At 33.7% G+C, this 21,943-nt stretch overlaps 1 long non-coding RNA gene across 1 annotated transcript in view; it reads left to right on the top strand.

The window, feature by feature from the left end:
* Positions 1–18,801, top strand: part of LOC116639011 — a 113,218-nt gene extending 94,417 nt beyond the window's left edge. The window contains exon 4 of the long non-coding RNA XR_004300762.1: positions 18,628–18,801. This is a non-coding gene — a long non-coding RNA (uncharacterized LOC116639011). The remainder of the gene's footprint in view (positions 1–18,627) is intronic.
* The last annotated feature ends 3,142 nt before the right edge of the window (positions 18,802–21,943 follow it).

Genomic DNA, 21,943 nt, shown 5'->3' with positions numbered 1-21,943 from the left:
GCTTATCACGAATGTATTTTTTTTCCTACAAAGTGAGTGTTCAGTAAATTTTAAAAGCAATTTGCATATAATGAAAACCAAACTACCTACATTTTACTTCCTTTTTGGAATGATTTTTCGTTGATCTATAGATGTATGTCACACTGTCTCCTTGACTCATCATTAACGTTCCTTGACAATACCAAATTTTATCACATTTTATGAGTGCTAGCAGGGAGATCCAAACAAAGCCAAATAAAACAAAAAACAAAAAAAACAGGTTTAGGAAATTGTGTGTACTTTAGGTTTTATATTTACCATGGAAAATTGACCTTTATCATTTTCTTCAATAGGAAAAACCTGTTACGCATCACTTTAAAATGAAAGAATTCTTAAGACACGTTCCCATCACTTTTGGTCTATGAAAACAGTTTTAACAACAGAGATGAGTGACTTTTTCTGAGAAGCCATATGCAATTGTGTTGTCAGTTTGAGAACTAAAAGCATTTGGTTTATACATGTGGTATGGCTGTCTTAATCTTTTAGTTCATCAAATTCCAAGGAGTGAGCAAAAGGCAAAGATTGTAGATTTAGCTGCCAAAGAGAGTGTGAATCATTTCTCCCAAGATTTTAAATATCTTTTTTTAGCTTGGAGGCATAAAGCAAACAACCTGAATGAAAACAGATTCAGGCTGTAACAAGAAGACAGAATTTAACCAGCATATGCTAAAGTGCCTTACCGAAATGGAACAAAAGTTTTGTGCATAAATGTTACTTCAAAAAAAAAAAAAAAAAAAAAAGAACCATGCAGCAAATCATTCACATTGTGTTCACTGGACCTTATTATAACAATAAAGGCCATGAGAACTCTACTCAGATAAAGAACTAGAAATTACAAAAAACAATAATCTGTCATGAGGAAGGCTTTTTGATATTTATTGATCAATATAAGCTTTTTTAGTAAAGTCATCTATGTATCTCTAAGGCTTGTATAGCCAAGTTAGTTATATGTTACTTTATATTTTAATTGGATTGATGAGTTTTTATTAAAATAAAGCATTATATTTAAATATTATTTACCTTAACATTTAGTAATAATAATCCTACAGTTCAATGGAACAAGTTAGGAAGCTTAGAATTAACTCAAATATATGTAGAAGTTTAGTTTAAAATAAAGATGACATTTCAGATCAGTATGGAAAGAATTGATTATTCAAAGATCGCTGTAGAAACAGCTGGAGATCTATCCATCTAATCTACGAAACATATGGATCAGTATTTTACACTTTAGAACAAAATAAATTACAAGTGGATCCAAGTATTAAGCATAAAAAAAGAGCACAAAGAAATAGTAAAAATATAATACAATGTAAATACTAAATACCAAATAAATAAATAAAATATTAATTAATCTTTTTAAATTTTCACTTAGAAAATTATTCTGAACCCTCATCAAAAGTAAAGAAGTCATAAAAGTTTGATAATTAGGCTATACAGTTGAAAGACTAATATATATCCAACATACCATAAACCAAGTTAAAAGGTAAAAATGTAACACACATAAGAGGTAGAGGTATATTTTAAAAAAAAGAAACAGAAGTATGTTTTAAATATATTGAAAGCTCTTGCATATCAATATGAAACCCCAGCAGCATAAATACAGAGGACTTTCTTTCAGGTCTCTTTGTAAATATGTCCTTATCAAAGAAGTCTTCCCTGATAACCCCATACAAAAAAAAAAAGCATCCTAAAAATCTCTCTAACAAGGTTAACTTGATGGTTACTCTATATTCTTTGCAGGCTCTAAGAAGGGCAGTACCAGAAATTCTATATATAGTTTACTATTATATCCTGGCCCATGAATCATTGCCTGGCTTATGGTCTTTAAATAAAAAGTTTGAATGAATGAATGGATCCAGGATGAAATGTAAAGAGACATGATGAATAAGAGGATTAGCTTGGGAAGAATGAACTCACTATTTTCAGAGGCAAAAAAGTAAAGGTGTATATGTATGCATGTGTGTGTATGTGTGTATTAATAGGAAACAACCTAAGTTATAACCTTAACACAAGGCTTATCAAGCACTGCTGAATGAACTTTATATATTAGATGATATGAATTTGTAGAGAACTGGATGAGTTTGATTTTGTAAATTTCCACATAATTGCTCAGCTAAAATCAAGAATAGAGAAATATAGTATCTGAAAAAGCCTTGGCATGCAGTTTGACAATAAATGATTTCAAAACAGTGAATAAGGGAATAATTTCATGATTAGAGAGTATGCATATTCAAACTGGTTTACCGTTGGCCCAGCATAGGGAAATGAAGGTGGAAATAGGGTTACCACGTCAAATGGGCAGAAGACATGAACAGACATTTTTCCAAAGAAGACATCCAAATGGCCAACAGACACATGAAAAAGTATTCAACATCACTCGGCATCAGGGAAATACAAATCAATGAGATACCACCTCACACCAGTCAGAACAGCTAAAATTAACAAGTCAGGAAAAGACAGATGTTGGCGGGGATGTGGAGAAAGGGGAACCCTCCTACACTGTTGGTGGGAATGCGAGCTGGTGCAGCCACTCTGGAAAACAGTATGGAGGTTCCTCAAAAAGTTGAAAATAGAGCTACTCTACAACCCAGCAATTGCACTACTGGGTATTTACCGCAAAGATACAAATGTAGGGATCCGAAGGGGTACATGCACCCCAACATTCATAGCAGCAGTATCCACAATAGCCAAACTGTGGAAAGAGCCTAGATGTCCATTTACAGATGAATGGATAAAGAAGATGCAGTATATATATACAATGGAATATTATGCAGTCATCAAAAGGAATGAAATCTTGCCATTTACAATGACGTGGATGGAACTGGAGGGTATTATGCTGAGCAAAATAAGTCAATCAGAGAAAGACATGTATCATATGACCTCACTGATATGAGGAATTCTTAATCTCAGGAACAAACTGAGGGTTGCTGGAGTGGTGGGGGGTGGGAGGGATGGGGTGGCTGGGTGATAGACATTGAGAAGGGTATGTGCTATGGTGAGCACTGTGAATTGTGTAAGACTGTTGAATCACAGATCTGTACCTCTGAAACAAATAATATATTATATGTTAAAAAATAAAAAAAAAGAAGAAGATAGCAGGAAGGGAAAAATGAAGGGGGATGGAAATCGGAGAGGGAGATGAACCATGAGAGACTATGGACTCTGAGAAACAAACTGAGGGTTCTAGAGGGGAGGGGGGTGGGGGGATGGGTTAGCCTGGCGATGGGTATTAAAGAGGGCACGTACTGCATGGAGCACTGGGTGTTATATGCAAACAATGAATCATGGAACACTACATCAAAAACTAATGATGTAATGTATGGTGATTAACATAACATAATAAAATAAAAAATAGAAATACAAAAAAAAAAGAGATAATGAGAGTTTGGAAAACACAGAGGAACAGTGAAGAGGAAATTTGTAAAATAATGGAAAATGAAATGTTGAAACAGATTTGAGATCTTCTGTAAGACTTGATATTATACTTTCTCTTTCACTGCCTGCTTCTCTGTCTTCAACGCCATACAAAGATAGAGGAAGCTATGGCATCAATGCCCTGCAATGTTTCTCTGCATGTAACACTTCCTGGATGACCTCATTCAGTTTCCTCTCCATCACTGAGATCCATACTCTCATGATTTCCAAATGTGTACCTCCAATTTTATTCTTTGCTTTAAAATCCAGATGCAGAGGGTATCTTCCATTCAAATTTTATTAATTGAGGACTATTAACAGGAAGGAAACATTAACCATTCTATATATTTTTAACAGAAAAGTGTTCAATTCATTAATCAGATGCTTTTAAAATCTTTGGAAGGACTGGAGGTATAAGCTCAAGGCTAAGACCCTAGAAGCCACAACAGGAATTGTTGAGTTAAAGAATGCACAACTGTAGCTGTGATCTACGTGTCAAAATGTTGTTTCTACCTGCACCCCCACCTGTTGATGCATGGAAGATAGGGACTAGATTCCTTTAGGATTCAATGTCCTAGGGGGAAGAGCCAATCAACTGAAAGATGATCTCTCTATCCAACTCTTGTGTGCATTCCAAATGTTTTATAAGTACATCTATTTGGAGGTACCTATTTGGTATCAACAGGGTAAAAACAGAGTATTTTATAAAGCTGTTTTAGCTTTTGCAGCCTTTGATTGGAGATAGATGGCTATGAAGAGATAAGCCAGGATGCTGAGCAGAATGATTCATGATTACTTCTTGAATATATCAGCCTGGATGTTCCATAGATAGTTTAACATCAAACAGAAAACAGACATTTTTGTTTGTCAAACTGTTTTAAACCTCTCATCCTGGTTAATAGCACTATCTAGGAATCTTTTTTTTTTTTTTTTAATTCTTCTTTCCTCCTACTTCCAATTCCTGTAGATAAATACGTTTTGGGTGATTCTAATATTTAAATATCTTCTGAATCTCTTTATATCTCTATATGACATTCTGTTGACACATTTTATACATGATTTGGGATAGATTTTCAGCTCTTTTATGTTATTTTTGTCAAAGATTGAAAAGATCATAAAATGTTTCTGATTAAAGTGACCTGAAACAAAGTAAATTTTTTAAATATTTGCTTGAATTTAGTGAATAACTTTAAAACAGATACATGTATTATATATTCTCATTTTTAAGAGATTTATTTTTTCTATAGAAAATATTTTCAAGAAAAAGTAAAACTTAATATGCTTGTAACATAGATTGTCTTATTGTGATTTGTGCTGTAAATATTTTTTTAATCGAGGAAAAGAATAACCTAGAATGCTAGAATTGTAAAGGCTTTTAAGTTACTTTAGGCTTAGGTTGTGAATTTCTCAGTCCAATTTTATTCCATTTTACATATTTAAGGCCTGGTGATAAAAGCTGCATATTCCATGTTATGATAAAATAAATAAAGGCCTCGAAAGATGTCCTCATCCCAATCAGTGGAACCTGTGAATATGTGATTTTATTAGGGCATAAGGGACTTTCCAGATGTGATCAAGTTGAGGACCTTGAGATGGGGAAATTATCCTGGATATCTGGATTATTCTAATATGATTACAGAGTTCTTATAAAAGGGAGGCAGTTGAGTAGGTTCAGAGATTAAAAGGAGATGTGATGCTAGAAGAAGTTGGAGTGATGCACTTTGAAGATGGAGAAAGGAGCCAGAAGCCAAGAAATGTAGGTGGCCTCTGGTAGCTGGAAAATGCAAGGAAATGGGTTCTTCCCTGAAATTTTCAGAAGGAAAAGCCCTGCTAACACCTTGATTTTAAATTCTGACTTCTGCAACTATAAGAGGGAAAACAAATGTTATTAAGCCACTAAATTTGTGGTGATTTATTATAGCAACAATCAGAAACTAATACACGCTACTAATTACAGCAATTGACTTCAGTCTGGCATGCTGTATTATGATAGGTTTCTATGAGAGTAACCTTTTGACTTGGATTGGAATGTAATCTCACACCCATTAGCATGCCTGAGCCTTTAAGGCACCAAGATTGTCACCTCTGCTGAGAAATTAGTAAAAGTCAACCAACTTGAAATTTTTATTGTGCACATGATTTTTTTCCAAAATGTCAACATCTTAGTTTTCATTTAATGATGTCAGAATATTTAGTCTACTCTTCACATATTTATTGATGTCAGAGTATTATCCAAAACTATCAAGTCATCAGAGAAATACAACCATATCCATTAGTGATACATTTATTATAATGATGTAACATGTGGTTTGTAGCATGAAAAATGTGCTAAATAAAATACAAGTTTAATACATTGATATTTAGAGAGGCTCTCCTACTTTTTCAATAGTCTATAAAACAGGTTTTCTCAAAGAAGAAAGCCCGATTGAGAGAAGATAGGGGTGTTTCCCAGCCACATGCTTAGTGAAGAGAAAGTTGAATAGATATGAAACCAGATAAAATATACAGAACACTGTAAAGTGGAAATGTGTTGGTAAGACATTTGCAGAGAACAAAAGAGAGAGCATAAATAAAATTGTCTTTACAGAGAGATTTTTTTCTCCAAATTTTTTTTTTTTTTTTCTGGAAATAGTCATTGCTTGAGGATAATGAAACCCACTTACATTTTTCTGAATTAAGTGTCCTAAATCAAATATATACCATTGTTATAGTTAGGAAATAACATCATTAAAATCAGAGGACTTTAGACATTTCTGATAGACTAGGTGGGAAAAAGGAAAGTATCAACCAAGAAAGACCTGAATGTATCCAGGAATCAATCATTACAGGTGGAATGACTTAGAACAAGGGGATTCTTATCTCTCATACTGTTCTCAAAGTGGCAAATAAAACACTGTGATTTTCCACTTCCACTGCTCATCCCAATCTTAGTGCTATTGTTTTGAAAACATGGGCTCCTGCCACTCACCTGTGGCAACAGAACGTTGTTATCCTTTCCATGCCCATTCCACCTTCCTGTGTGCCTGAGAGGCCATAAACCTGGATATCCTAGGGACTGGCCAAGGCTTCTTGCTGTCAAGCTCTGTCCATTTTTCTACATGCTGTTTATTCTCAAAATTGATGACAATTTTGTTAGTTGTATGTGCACATTCCCTACCTAGGCCCTGTGTTCTTCACCTTGCTGACTAAAACATTTCCTGTCAGTATGAATTCAATCCTAACAAATGGATCTAGTATGAATTCCCATCCTTCCCCTTACTTTTTTGTTTTAAGATTTAGTTTTTTGGAGCAGTTTTAAGTTTACAACAAAATTAAGAGGAAAGTACAGATATTTTCCATATCTCCAGGTCCCCACACATGCAGTACCTCCCCTATTATTAGCATCACTCACCAGAGTGGTACCTTTGTTAAAACCAATGAACCTACATTGATGCATCATGATGATGATGATGATGATGGTCATGATCATCATCCAAGAATTCATAATTCATATTACAGTTTACTCTTGTACATTCTATGGGTTTGGACAAATATATAATGACATATACCCACCATTATAATATCATACAGAGTATTTTCATGCCTTAAAAAGTCTCTGTGCTCTCCCACCACTCTTCTATCATTCCACCAAACTACTGACAATCACAGATCTTTTTACTGTCTCCATAGTTTTGTCTTTTCTAGAATGTCATATAGTTGGAATTATACCATGTTCAGTCTTTTAGATTGGCTTCTTTCAATTACTAATATGCATCTAAGCTTCCTCCATGTCTTTTCATAGCTTGATAGCTCATCTATTTTTAGTGCTGAATAAACATAACTCAGTTTATTTATCCATCCATCTATTGAAGAACATCTTGATTGCTTCCAACTTCTGACAATTATGAACATATCTGCTATAAACTCACCTTACTTTCCCATAAGTGACAATTCTTTCACCTTTCAAGATATGACCATTCCAATATAGATCATATATGTTTTATCATTGTCCTCATGACATTTAAAAATATTTTTAGATTCTTAATCTATTTAACAAACATTTATTGAAAGTTAATAATAGCAAAAATATATTTCTTCTGAAATAAATCATTTGAAATGAAATTTTTTTTTTAAAGATTTTATTTATTCATTTGAGAGAGAGAGAATGAGAGACAGAGAGCATGAGAGGGAGGAGGGTCAGAGGGAGAAGCAGACTCCCTGCTGAGCAGGGAGCCCGATGTGGGACTCGATCCCGGGACTCCAGGATCATGACCTGAGCCGAAGGCAGTTGCTTAACCAACTGAGCCACCCAGGCGCCCCTCATTTGAAATGAATTATTGAAAGGTCATTGAAAGTAATTTAGTGGGAATTCTTATTAAAGTACCAATAATATCTCTTTACACTCAATGCTTTATTTATATTTCCATATGTGTGTTTTATCATATCTGAACTACAATATATGTTTTATTATATTTAATTTTTTTAAAATTTTTTTAAATTTTTCCATTCTCGTGTGACTGGTTATTCAAAACTCAGCTCTAAGAGATCAGATGCAGCTGAAAAAACTAAATTAATTTAATTCATTCACAAATGTTAGATATTTTGTTACAATCTGTCATATTGCTTGGGTATCATTCTCTAAGTTAACGTCATGAAAAAAAATAGAAACTATTTTCAACCATAAATTGTTTTTAAAATAATGCTATGTACCTAGACAGTAACTTAATTCTAACATAAAAAAAAAAAAATGTGCTGAGATTTCACTGAGTATGGCTTTTTGGAAATTGAGTCTATAGTTCCTGGAAGGCAGGGAATAGGGTCTGTAAGGTCCCCAGTATAGCAGGAATTACATAAGACCATAAAACTGAATAAGTTGATTTCCTAAAATATTGAAGAGAGAAGTGACATGGTAAAGCACAAGGATAATGGAGTGATTATAATTATTTTGAGTTCTGAAAGAAAATAAAGTGGTGTATTCTGGTAGAAGAAACCCCTAGCATTTTTTTTTTAATGAACTAGTTGGAGATAATGGAACTAACTGATGCCAGGTCAACACAAAGCTAATTTTCCATTTTCATAAGGAGCAGATGGTGTGGATGGACATGAAAATTGGTTTCATAGAGGGAAAAATGGTTTAGTTTGGCAAGTTTATTTCAGAAAATATACTTCAGGAGCTAGCCTTGTGTAGCCAGTTTGAGAATGTTCTCCACTGATATGGTTGATTAAGGGGTAATCATGACTACATGTGCAATCTGTGGAAGAACATCTAGATGCATCCCTTTGAGAAGATCCTCTCCCTGGCCAGCTGGGTTTGTGGAACACATTTCTGAGAATTTTAATTTTATTTAATTTAATGGAAGCTTAATAAACAAGGGGAAAATCACATAATAAATTAAATTAGAGATCCTTTGTATTGCTTGATGTTTGCACCGTATTTCTATGAATAATAATTATAGAAAAATAAAATAAGAATTCGTAGCCAATGTTCTTTGAACAAAGACTTTTTGAGAAAAATTAAGAAGCATTTGTTTAAGGATAATGAAATAAAATTTAATCTAAGAAGCTGTATTTTTTAACTTGGAAAGAAAATTATTTTATTTAATGTAGAAATGTGCCTGAAGGACCAGAAGGCTCAAGTTGAGTTTTCATCTTTCCTTCCAGCTAAAGGTCTGATTTGAAAAAAGTAAGGGAAGTAAAGGAGATGAACAGCTGGCTATAAATAGTATGCCAAATAACAGTTTTTACAAACTTGGGCCTACATCAAAAAGTTCCGTGGCAGAAAGATAAGCTCACTTTTTTGGCATGGCAATTTCCATTCTATCAAGAGACCTTTAACGTGAACATTGTGGGGAGAAAGAATGTACCCTAGAAGAATTTTTAAACTGGGTATATAAGTGAAGACAACAGATGTGGTATCAAAAGATGATTGGTAAAAATAGAATAAAATATTTCCTAGTAATCCACAACGAAAATAATTATAAATGTAAGTATGTAAATACAAAATGTATTTTTAGATGCAAGTAAAGATAGATTATGAGTGATAAACAAAAGTAACACGAAATTTTAATGCAGGACATAAATACCACATGGATAATACCATAATACTGTATAGAGTGGAGATCATGACTTCATATACTATTAAAATAAATCATATTCAAAGAATGATATCTAATAATAAGAAGAAAGAAAACATATAATTGTATATATCAAGAGAGCATCTACCTATATGGAAAAATAATTCATGCATTTAAGGATAGATATATGGATGATGGAAATAATTGAGGGGGGCAGATTGAAACAAACTGGTAAGAACATTGTAGCTCTACCAACTAGAGGGTAAGTATTGAGAGAACTATGGCTTAATATTGTCTTGGTTTAAATTCATATGCACTAGAAATACTGAGAGGAACCTCTGTTCTGAACTAAAATCTAATGAAAATGTAGGAAGTAGTTATTGATTTCCACATAACATATCTGAGAAGAAAAGAAAAAGGTACTCGTGGAGCTCAATTTAAGAAAGGAAGTAAGCATTTCACATAGTCAATATAACCATGATATTACCAGATAGTATTTCAAAAAAAAATGCAGAAATTAAATTATACCACCTTTTAATTAGAAAATAGATTTGTTTATTTAAAACATTTTGACAGCTACGGGTTCTGTGTTGTACAGTAGATCTCTAGGACTAACTTTCCTTGTATAACTGAGACTTTGTACCATTTGACTAATACTTTCTGGTTTTCCTCTTCCCCTAGTCCCCAGCAACCACCATTCACTATCTGCTTCACTGAATTTGACTATTTTAGATTCCTCACATATGTGGTATCATGCAAAGTCTATGCTTTCATGACTGGCTTATTTCACGTAGCAGAATGTCCTCCAGATTCATCTATTTTATTGCAAATGGCAAGATTTCCTTCTCTTTTTAAGGCTGTGTAATATTTCATTAATGTATATGCTATAATTTCTTTAGCCATTTATCCTAAAAATGACATTTAGACCAGAGGTTCTAGGCATGCTGGTTTGTTGGGTAGGCTTGGTGCTGTATTCTGCAGGAGGGGACCTCTGTTGTCAGAGGACACAGGAAAATGGGGGTGTCTGATGCCAGGGTCGGCAGGTGGCTGGGCATACTTCCAGGTCCCTCAGCAGGGGAGCCTGCTGCTGGAGCCACAGGTGAGAGTTATCACAATTTAAAAAGCTTTCAGTGATTCAGTTTTTTTACCATAACTTTATGAGAAAGTTATTCCCACTTATAAACAAGAAAACATGTGCAAAAAATATTTAGGTGAGTTGAAAAATGATAACCTTAGTAATTGTAGAAGCAGGAGTTAACCCTAAGGAGTATCACACCAGAGGCTGCTTGCTCTACTGCCAGTCTGGATATCTGCCCAACTTCTAGAATAAATTGAAAATTAAGTATTTCTGCCTACGTGTAATATACAGTATAATCATTTATTTTATTACAACAATATTATAAAAATTTACAAAACTTTTGATTAGTAGATGCAAAGAAATCTCCATAATAGATTTATTTTTTAACATAATATGTACAAAAAACAGACCAATATATACATAAGCAGGTCAGAAATTGATGTGTGAAATAAAGTTAAAAGAATGGTAAAAGAAATTGTCAAATTCAAAACACCATTGTAAAAGCTTCTAAGAAAAACCAATGATTGCTTTGTTTTGTTTTAGGATTGTTCATTTGTTTTAATCTCTAATCAAAGAAAAAGATAACAGAAAGAATAATACCAATGCTGGGACCAAAGGCACAATAATAAAAAATGAAAGAGAAAAGTGACTTTTCTATTTTGTTTTCTTCTGAACTGTAGAGGAGAATCAATTGTAGATTGGAAACTGGAAAATAAAAATATAAGAAAACACCTAATGACCATAAGTGACTTCTTAAAATCTCCGCATAATTTCAGAAGGTTGTATCTTAGTGGTTACCAAATATGTACCTTTTTAAAATTTTTGAATTTAAGAAAATGAATGAAAGCCAATTGTTTTCTTGTTCAAATTGGGGGTGGGGTGGGAAGACAGATTCTAAAAAAAAAAAAAAAACAGGATAGTCAACTTCATGCTGACTTTTTTTCAGATTCCAGAACAAAATATTAAACAAATTTCATGACCACTTGAGTAAGGAGACAGTGATCACTGTAAGAAACATAGCTTACAAAATCTGTAGCAATCTACATAGAAATTTGCATCCTTTTCTAAAGGTTTATATCTGGAGAATGGCAAAAACATAATGTAACTTGATGTCAGTATGGAATATGGAAGTATATCTTATATTAATTTTGTAAAGTGGGTTTTATCATGACCCATGTTTGCACAATTGTTTGAATGACTGATTGTAGACTGAGTTGAAAATGGAAAAGACTCTTGACCTGGATTTGAATATTTTCTCTAGTCTCTTTGATTTATAAATCAATTCCACAAATAACAGACCATACACTGGGAAAAAAAAATAACTCAGTATCTTATCTGTAAAACAATAGAAAATGACTTCTTTCATAGAACTGAAGTTTTGTAAGGATTTTTTTTTTAAAGATTTTATTTATTTATTTGACACAGAGAGAGAGACAGTAAGAGAGGGAACACAATCAGGGGGAGTGGGAGAGGGAGAAGCTGCCTCCTGTTGAGCAGGGAGCCTGATGCGGGGCTCGATCCCAGGACCCTGGGATCATGACCTGAGCCAAAGGCAGACGCTTAATGACTGAGCCACGCAGCCCCCCTGAAGTTTTGTAAGGATTAAATGAAGAAGAAAATATGGAACTGCTTCATAAACTGCAGCACATTCAGGGAAAAAAAAATTGTTCTTTATGATTGACCAGTAATTGCATACTTATATTACCTTCCACTTGCCTGCAACATCTCACTGGAGATACTGGTTTACCCTTGTACTTACTTTTTATTTTGTTTCCTTTACCCTTCTTTTATATTACTTGTTTCTAAAATCTGGTGCCTGGAAGCTAAAACCCTATACTTATTCTTGTATTGGATGTCCCTATGTTTTAAGTATTTAGATCTGATTTAACAAATCAATCATGAATAGCTCTAGTCACCTTCCAGACAATACAAACAACTTGGAATAATTTTCCTCAGATCATTTCTCCCATTCTACCTGGAATTATTGTCTAGTATTTTAGAACAATTTTCTTTTATTTTTCCTTTTATTTCCCCCAAATGATTCGTCATGATTTTTGTTTTATATAATAATTTATATTTCCCAACATGTTTACTTATTTTTATTTCACTTCCATTCCTTTTTGGAATAAATATCTTCCCTCAACATTTAATTTTATTATTCCTAAAATTCAAGATTAAAAATTTCATTTTTTGTAGAGCGGTGGAATGGAAATATCTTCATTTTTTATGTAGTATCTTCATTTTTAAAAAATCTAAATATTTATTTTCTTTCATTGCAAGTGATAGTTTGGCTGATCCTTGAATTCTAGTTTGACAGTGTTTCTTTCAGCACTTTGAAGAAATTCTTTAACTCTCTCCACTTCTATTATTGTGCTAGAACATCTCTGTCAAATTGTTTCATTCTTTTATAAGTTTCCCTCTTTAATATATACTTTTTTTTTTCAAAATTTCTTTTTGCTTGTGTTCAGCATTTGCTAACATTATCTTCCACTAGAGGTACAGTCAGATACATGCTGGATCTTCTCATTATATCCTTCCTATCTGCTAATTTTTCTTGTGGTTTCTATCTCTTTATCTATTTGTGCTTCTTTATTTTTTTTAATATTTATTTATTTGAGAGAGAGAGAGAGAGAGCAAGCACAAGTGGGTGGAGGGGCAGAGGAAGAAGCAGACTCCCCACTGAGCAGGGGGCCCGACACAGGGCTCTATCCCAGGATCCCGAGGTGATGACCTGAGCCGAAGGCAGATGCTTAACTGACTGAGCCATCCAGGTGCCCCAACTTGTCCTTCTTTAGTATAGAGTATTTAATGCCAAAAACCAGGCTAGAAATTCTCTTCAATGTGCTCTTTTGCACCCACTCCTTGAGTTTTTTAGTCTAATGAATACATATTTTTCATTTTTAGAATTTATATGTGTTAAACATTCTCCTTTCTATTTGTTACAATTCTCCTGTGTTCTCGAGGTACAGTTGTTTCATACACATTTTATATTATCTGACCTTTCTGACAGTCTAATTCTGCTATTTGTTATTTCAGCTAACATATTTTTTTATTTTAATGTATTTTTGGTATTTGAAATATAAGCTCCTGTTCAGTGGAATGCTTTCAGGTAGCACACTGTGAAGTTTTTTACTATTTTTTTTTTTTTCCTAAAGAGAGAGTCATTTTGAATTTTATTTCATCAGGCACATCAGTTTTATTAACAATTTAGGACCATATAATAATGATTTATTTGCCAAAGTTTCAAAACCATGCAAATCATGTTAATTTAAATCTAAGCAGACATCAAAGAAGACCTGTAGTTATCAATTGTCAGGTAAGAGCATTATTTTTCTTCTCCTGCTGCCCAGGAGACACTCAGTTTGCTTATCACCATCTTTTGCCTTTGCATACATTTATCCTAATGCACACTTTCACTGAGTATTGGTCTCTTAAAGTGGCCTATTTTTTTTTTCAAAACCCAGACTACATGGTTGCTGAGGTAATTGGATACTCTTCTTAGCCTTCCAAACTAGCACACCAGTTGTTAGATTTGCTTTCTATTTTGTTTTCCAACCTTCTCTCCATTTTTGGTCCTTGGCTATTTCTATATTTTTGTCATGTGGAAGCTCATCTCTGTATCTAAAAGTGTCTTTTTCAGATGTTATCCAGTATAATTAATTTTTGTAGATGAATAGTTTCAGATTATATAATCTGATAATTTTCTGAAAATGGAAGAGATGTCTATCAGTGATTAATAGAACTTTTTCCATTTATCTTAATTTGTTTATTCTTTCCTAATGTTTTGTTATAAATGGAAAAGAGGTACTCAGAATATTTGTAGAATAAAGAAAGCTAGGATAGCTAATGGGTATAAAAACAAAACAAAACAAAAACAAACAAAAACCCACAGTGAAATAATAACATAGAAACAGGATCAAATTTAACATCAGTGTAGCATTGAGAATTGTATAGTAAAAATATTTTACTCAATACAATGGCTGGAATGACTGTGTTTATTATAAGCGTCTTGAAAACTATGGTCTTTTTGGGACAAGGATATATACACCCCCCCCCCCAAAAAAAATCAGAAGTCTTCAAATATTTTAGTGATGGTGAAAAAAAGTTAGGCATTCTTATGCTGCTCTGAAAGATGAGTTAGAATAAAAAATCAGGATTGCGAAGGGAAAAATGCTGGATCAATATAAGGAAGACCTTTTTGACAATTAGAGATTTTCTCAAAGAACTGCCTTCTGTCCAAAGCATTTAGAATTATTGCATAAGGGAATACATGAATAATACTTAAGATGCTGTAGATGGGGTTCCTGTTCTCAGGGAAATCTCACTGGTGACATAAATTTTCCTGAAAATCTATGAGTCTATGATTCTATGATTATGTATTTGCTGTTTGTTTCTAGGAACATTTAAAAATATGTCACTCACTAGCTGGTTAGGAAACATATATATGATATATACATATCATATATATATATATACAGCCATTTATTTAGTAAAATATTTTTACTATACACTTCTCAATGCTACAGCTTATAGTAGATGATTCAAAATACTTGAAACAAATTATTAGGTTGCCTAGGTTATATGATGTATTACATCTGGGACTTTCATTCAGCTTTCCTCAAAAAAAAAAATTCAATGGCTCTAAAGTATTTTAGAAAAGCCCACAGGGAAGAAAACCTGTATAAGTTCTTATCTCCTGCATACATATCAAATATAAATTTGATATTATATTTGATACAATGATAAAAACATAATAAAATTTTATGTCTCAGTTTAGAAAAAATAATCTTAATCTTTTAAATGCAATATCAATAGTTAACCTGTGTATCAATACTAATACAGATTATGTTAACTAGCTTATTCACACGCATCTAGGATTTTTAGCTAAATGTGCTTAGCTTGGTTTTGTATATTCAGCATTCTACACATATGTATTGAGCATATTATTTTTGTGAAGGTGTATAGGTGCTGTGGATACAATGAAAGGAGAAAATATAATTAAATATGTTTTAATACGATTATGTAATGGTGGGCTGGAAATACATTAAAGAACCACCAAATAAATACAAAAATAAAACTTGGGAAATTTCTAAGAGAAGAGACACTTAGTAAGATAACAATATTTATTAGAGGTATTTTTCAGGGAAAGCATCTCTAAGTAAATGAAGATTGATCTGAGACCTGTAGGCGTTAGTTAGATAAAAGAAAAATATGGGTGGGGTAGAATTCTGGAAATAATTTCAGGAAGAGAGAACATCTTGGGAAAATTACTTATTGGAGATTACTGAGCTATGGAAACTGAATGAAGTTCCTGTGGTTAGATTATAGAAAATGAGCAATGACATGACACAGGGTGAGATTTGCCAGAATTATATCAATATTTTCTCTATATAAGAATAACTTCTATACATTCTGGGTTTGACAACCAGCAATTAAAAAATCATTATATGAAATTGTGTCATGCAGACTAACTCCTTTTAGAAACATTTACATATTTAACTCTAGTACTTTTATTTTATTTTTATAATAACTCAAGAGTTTTTAAATTTTTTTAATTTATAAAATCTAAGTATATTTATTTTGGTTGTTTCAAGTTTTTATATAAATTCTAGTTAACTTATAGTATAATGTCAGTTCAGGAATAAAATTTAGTGAAACATCCTTACATACAACACCCAGTGCTCATCACAACTGCTCTCCTTAATACCCATCACCCATTTAACCCATCACCCCACCTACCTCCACTCCATCAACCCTCAGTTTGTTCTCTAGATTTCAGGGTCTCTTATGGTTTGCCTCCCTTTCTTGTTATTTTCCCTTTCCCTATGTTTGTCTGTTTTGTTTCTTAAGTTCCACATATGAGTGAAATCGTATGATATTTGTCTTTCTCTGACTGACTTATATCACTTAGCCTAATACATTCTAGCTCCATCCATGACGTTGCAAATGGCAAGACTTCATTCTTTTGGATGGCTGAGTAATATTCCATTGTATATCTAAATATATACCTCTTCTTTATCCATCCATCAGTTGATGGACATTTGGGCTCTTTCCATAATTTAGCTATTGTTGGAAATGCTGCTATAAACATCAGCGTGCATGTGTCCCTTTGAATCAGTATTTTTCTATCCTTTGGGTAAATACATAGTAGTGCAATTGCTGGATCGTAGGGTAGTTCTATTTTTTAAATTTTTGAGGAACCTCCACACTGCTTTCCAGAGTGGCTGCACCAGCTTGCATTCCCACCAACAATGTAAGAGGGTTCCCCTTTCTCCACATCCTTGCCAACATTTGTTGTTTCCTGTGTTGTTAATTTTAGCCATTCTGACAGGTGTGAGTTAGTATCTAATTGTGGTTTTGATTTCTATTTCCCTGATAATGAGTGATGTGGAGCATTTTTTCATGTGTCTGTTAGCCATGTGGATGTCTTCTTTGGAAACTACTCATGCCTTCTGCACATTTCTCAACTGTATTATTTGTGTTTTGGGTTTTGAGTTTGATAAGTTCTTTATAGATTTTGGGCACTAACCCTTTATCAGATATGTCATTTGCAAATATCTTCTTCCATTCCATAAGTTGCCTTTAAGTTTTGTTGAAGGTTGCCTTCAATGTGCAGAAGCTTTTTATTTTGATGTTGTCCTAATAGTTCATTTTTGCTTTTGTTTCCCTTGCCTCTGGCAACATGTTTAGTAAGAAGTTGCTGTGACCAAGGTCAAAGAGGTTGCTGCCTGCTTTTTCCTCTAGAATTTTGATAGTTTCCTGTCTCATATTTGGGTCTTTAATCCATTTTGATTTTATTTTTGTGTATGGTGTAAGAAAGTGGTCCAGTTTCATTCTTCTGCATGTTGTTGTCCAGTTTTCCCAACACTATTTGTGGAGGAGACTGTCTTTTTCCCAATGGATATTCTTTCCTGCTTTGTCCAAGATTAATTGACCATATAGTTGTGGGTTCATTCCTGGGTTTTCTATTCTGTTCCATTGATCTATGTGTTTGTTTTTGTGCCACTACCATACTGTCTTGATGACTGCAGCTTTGTAATATAGCTTTAAGTCCGGAATTGTGATGCCTCCAGCTTTGCTTTTCTTTTTAAACATTACTTTGGCTATTCGGGGTCTAGTACCTTTATTTTAAATACAGGTGACTGATAAATGATTATTTTTGAAAAATTCAGAGTATATTCAAAATTAACTTCTCTTTCCTTAGAATTTGTATCTCATTCAGCTGTCCCCTTTGCTCAATTACCCTCACACACTGAAGCCTATTGTCTCATCATTACTTCACTGCTAACTCCTTGAACACCTTGCTCTCACTCTCTTCATTTTTTTTTTAATTTTTTTTTATCAAATCCCATTCACAGCCCTGCATGCTCCAATATGGATTTGTCTCTAACACTCCACTAATACTCTTCTTGGTAAGGTCTTCAGTGACATCACTGTAGGTAAATCTGGGAGATATATTTTAGTCCTTATTTTGTTTAACCCACAAAAGCATTTGACATCATTAACCATTTTATCCTTTAAAGAATCTCACTTGAATGGCTTCCACAATTGATACTCTCCCGGTTTTCCTCTTATCTGTTTGTCTTTCTCCATGTAGTCTTCAGTGTGGCCTCCCCTCCTCTTTCTTACATGTTAGTATTGAAAACCCTCAGGTTTCTATCATGGGCCCACTTTTGTCTCACTCTCTATTTTCCATAAGTGCTTTCATCCACCTCTATGAATTTAACATCATTTATCCACTTTCACCAATTATAGTCCTATGACAAGAGCTTAGGTCAAACCACTGATATTATTTGCCTAGTGTGATAGTTAATTTTATGTTTCAACTTGTGCCACATTTGGTCAAACATCATTCTGGGTGTGCCTGTGAGGGTGTTTTTGGATGTGATTAACATTTGAATCAGTAGACCTAGTAAAGCAAATTGCCACCCCTGATGTGGTCGGCCTCATCTAATCAGCTGAAAACCTGAATGAAGCAAATGGCTAAGTAAGAGGTGACCCCTATGGCCTAATTGCTTAAGCTGAGATGTTGGTCTTTTTCAGTTTCTAGATTCATTCTGCTCTTCTTAAACCTTGAGCCTGATGGCTTTTGGACTGGAATTTCTACCAACTGGCCCTCCTGGTTCTCAGACCTTCAGACTTGGTTTAGAACTACACAGAGATACTCCTGGGCTTTCAGTTTACCAACTGCAGGTCTTGAGACATCTCAGCCTCCATAAAAGTGTGAGTTAATTTTTTATAATAAATCTATTTCTTCCTCCCTCCCACCCTCCATCTCTCTCTCTCACTCTCACTCTCTTTCTGTCTCACCTAAAGGAAACAGTTTTGTTAAAATGACAGTCAATTTTTATGCACAACATTTTAATGTTTTATCTTCACCTTGATATAAAGCTTAAAAAATATAACCTATGCACTAGCATGTACTATATTTCAAGTATTGTGTCATTATATGGGTTGCTTAGTTGTTTTTCCCAGTTAAAATTTTTGAATTATTTTTGTTTTTGAAAGAGAGTTAAATGAAACTTTAAAGATGATTTATTATTTCTATGCTGCAAAATTATTTGCTTAATATTATCAATAAGTGTATCCGACCTACCACAGTAGAATAGCAGATGAATTCCTTAGTATCTGCCCATCAAACACCAACATAAAGAAAATAAAAGAGTAGGTGTGTTTTTGTTAAGAAACTAGAAAACTCGAGTTCTCTTCTAACTGCTTAAATATTAGAAAAATTTCCTCTCTTTCTTGTTCTTTTGTTTGTTTTACTCTCCTATGAAAAGTTATTATTTGGACTAAATGGTTCAAAAGATTCCTACCACTCATGTTTTCTGATAGCAGATTTTAAAAATATATAAAATGTTTAATTTGTAGCAAATAAAATAAAGACCTTGGGGAAAAAGGAAATTTTAGAAAGATAAACGTAACCTGAGGGATATATGTGCAATGAAATTACAATCAAAACTTACCAAAACTTAGTTGATTATTGAAATAAAGATGCAAAGAATAACTGTATGTATGTGAATATCACATCATTTCATTTTTAGAACCGGTTGTTTTCTTTACAATTATCTAACACATAACTCTCAAAGTGTTGAGCCTTCAGAAGGTTAAAATTAGGATTATTTATACCATTTGCTCTATTCAAGATAGGCAAAGTAAAAAAATAGGCATTTCTCATATATATTTCTCTTCCTCAAAGCAAATGCAAAGAGAATTCATGTCTCAAACAACGTAATCGATTTCACTTTACTGAAGCATTCTTTAATAACAAATGTATAAAAATATCAAAGCTACAGAGATCACAGATAAATATATGGTACAATTTAACATTTTAAGATTTTATTTAGTACATGGAATTCTATTAAGAACTCTATCTGGCTGCAGATTAGACCTCTAAAATGCCAACACTGTTCTTTATTTGCCTCCTTTTAATCTCTCTTACTTTAAAAAAAACAAAATAAAACAAAACAAAAAAACAGTATGGAGAAGAAATTCCATTTTAAGTTTTAAACCATATTTTAGTTAGAGTATCCAGTGATTTTCTTTCATAATTGCAGAGTTTGAAGTCTCTTCTGGCAAGCTAAAGAACTATCTGCTTCATTTTCACACTACCGAGAACTTGTTGATCTTCAAATTAAAATACTAAACACAGTGCTTTTGAAGTTTGATGACTTCTCTTTTAGAAAAGTTTTATACACTAGAGAGAAGTATCTCATATGTCATCAATCATAGAACATATCTACATATTTCTAAATTATACTAGGACAAAAGCACAAGAGTAAATAGAGATTTCTATGTGAAATTCAAACATGTATCTGTATATTGGGGCATCTGGGTGGCTCAGTCAGTTAAGCGTCCAACTCTTGGTTTTGGTTCAGGTCATGATCTCAGGGATGTGGGATTGAGCCCCACATCAGGCTCTGTGCTCAGCACAGAGTCTGCTAAAGATTATCTCCGTCATCTTCTCCCTCTGCTCCCCACCCCGCTCACTCTCTCTCTCTAAAATAAATAAAATTTAAAAAAAAAAAAACAAGAAAAGAAACAATGTATCTATCTATATATCAAAAAAAATATATTCAGTCTGAGAATTTAGATCTATAACTAGAAGATGTTTTGACAACCTAGAGATTATATAATTGTTTGATTTCTTTTTCTCTTTCAACAATTTCTTTTAAGAAAAATAAAGTTCAAATCAGAGTTAATATAAGTGGAAAGCATGCTTTTAGTGATCTTCCTGCTCACTCGTTCATTCAGAGAATACATATTATTGAGTACACAGTCCAGTTATTATTTAACACTAGATTGAAGGGTGCAATGCTAATTTAAAATATTCCTGTGGAGTAAAAACACAGTTCAATGGCTGCTGGATTTTTTTTAAATTAAATTTATCAATATGGACACACTGAATAAACAACTACACATCGATCAGTTCTATCTGTAAGAAATTCAGAAACTAGTTGAGAGACACTTACATACCAGGTTACTGAGAAAATATCCCCATCAAAACAGGTAGGAAACATTGACACATAATCTTGCCATAAACACCATTCCCAGCACAGTGTCATACAATTAGTAGGGAACACACAGCTTCCAGCTTCTCCCTGAGAAGAGAAGGCTTTGAACTACATACATCTAGTGCCCTTACTTCTGATAGCTACTGGAGAGACTGACTCCTATTTTATCTATCTCTGAAAGCTAGTGGCACAACATTTGCTGGTCCCCTGGGAACACAGAGAACAAAGAGGTGGTTTTAAATGGATGCACTAGCACTTCTCATGGCTTCTCAGCTGGGTCAGTGCAGTGACAGCATAAAATAAAACCCAGCTCCAGCTTCCTCCTAGATTAGATTGAACATGAATGTGCCAACTTCTCTTCCCAGGGGACTGGCTTCTTACTCACCCATCACTGAGTCGATGGTCAGGCAATCATTAATCCTTTGGGAGTTTGAAAGGGCCTGTGGGAATATCCCAAGCTCCTCCCCCTGGTTCACTCCATCAATGAAACCAAGTCTCCAGATTCTCCCTAGATGTAGGTGGACTGCACATTTAGCCCCTCAACTTTCCTGGGTGCTACCCAAAGGGCTAGCCTCTACCCTATCTGTCTCTGACAGCCAGTGAGGCCCAGCATTTACTAGGCCCCTGGGGGTGACAAGAGCAAAACAAGAGAGGAAGATCATGTGGTCAGAACAAATGTGCAGACATTCGTCACAGTTCCTCTCCCCAGCTCAGGTTAAAAAAAAAAAAACAAAAAAAACAAAGGATTAAGAAAAGATAAGTATTGACAAGGATGTAGAGAAAAGAAAACACTTATACACTATTGGTGGAAGTGTAAATTGATACAGCCATGTGTAAAAAAGTAT

This window comes from Phoca vitulina, unplaced genomic scaffold (assembly GCF_004348235.1).
Source record: "Phoca vitulina isolate PV1807 unplaced genomic scaffold, GSC_HSeal_1.0 scaffold17, whole genome shotgun sequence".
In the NCBI taxonomy this organism is placed as follows: Eukaryota; Metazoa; Chordata; class Mammalia; order Carnivora; family Phocidae; genus Phoca; species Phoca vitulina.
Note: the sequence above shows the minus strand (reverse complement) of the source record. Positions and strands in the feature narration are given on the sequence as shown.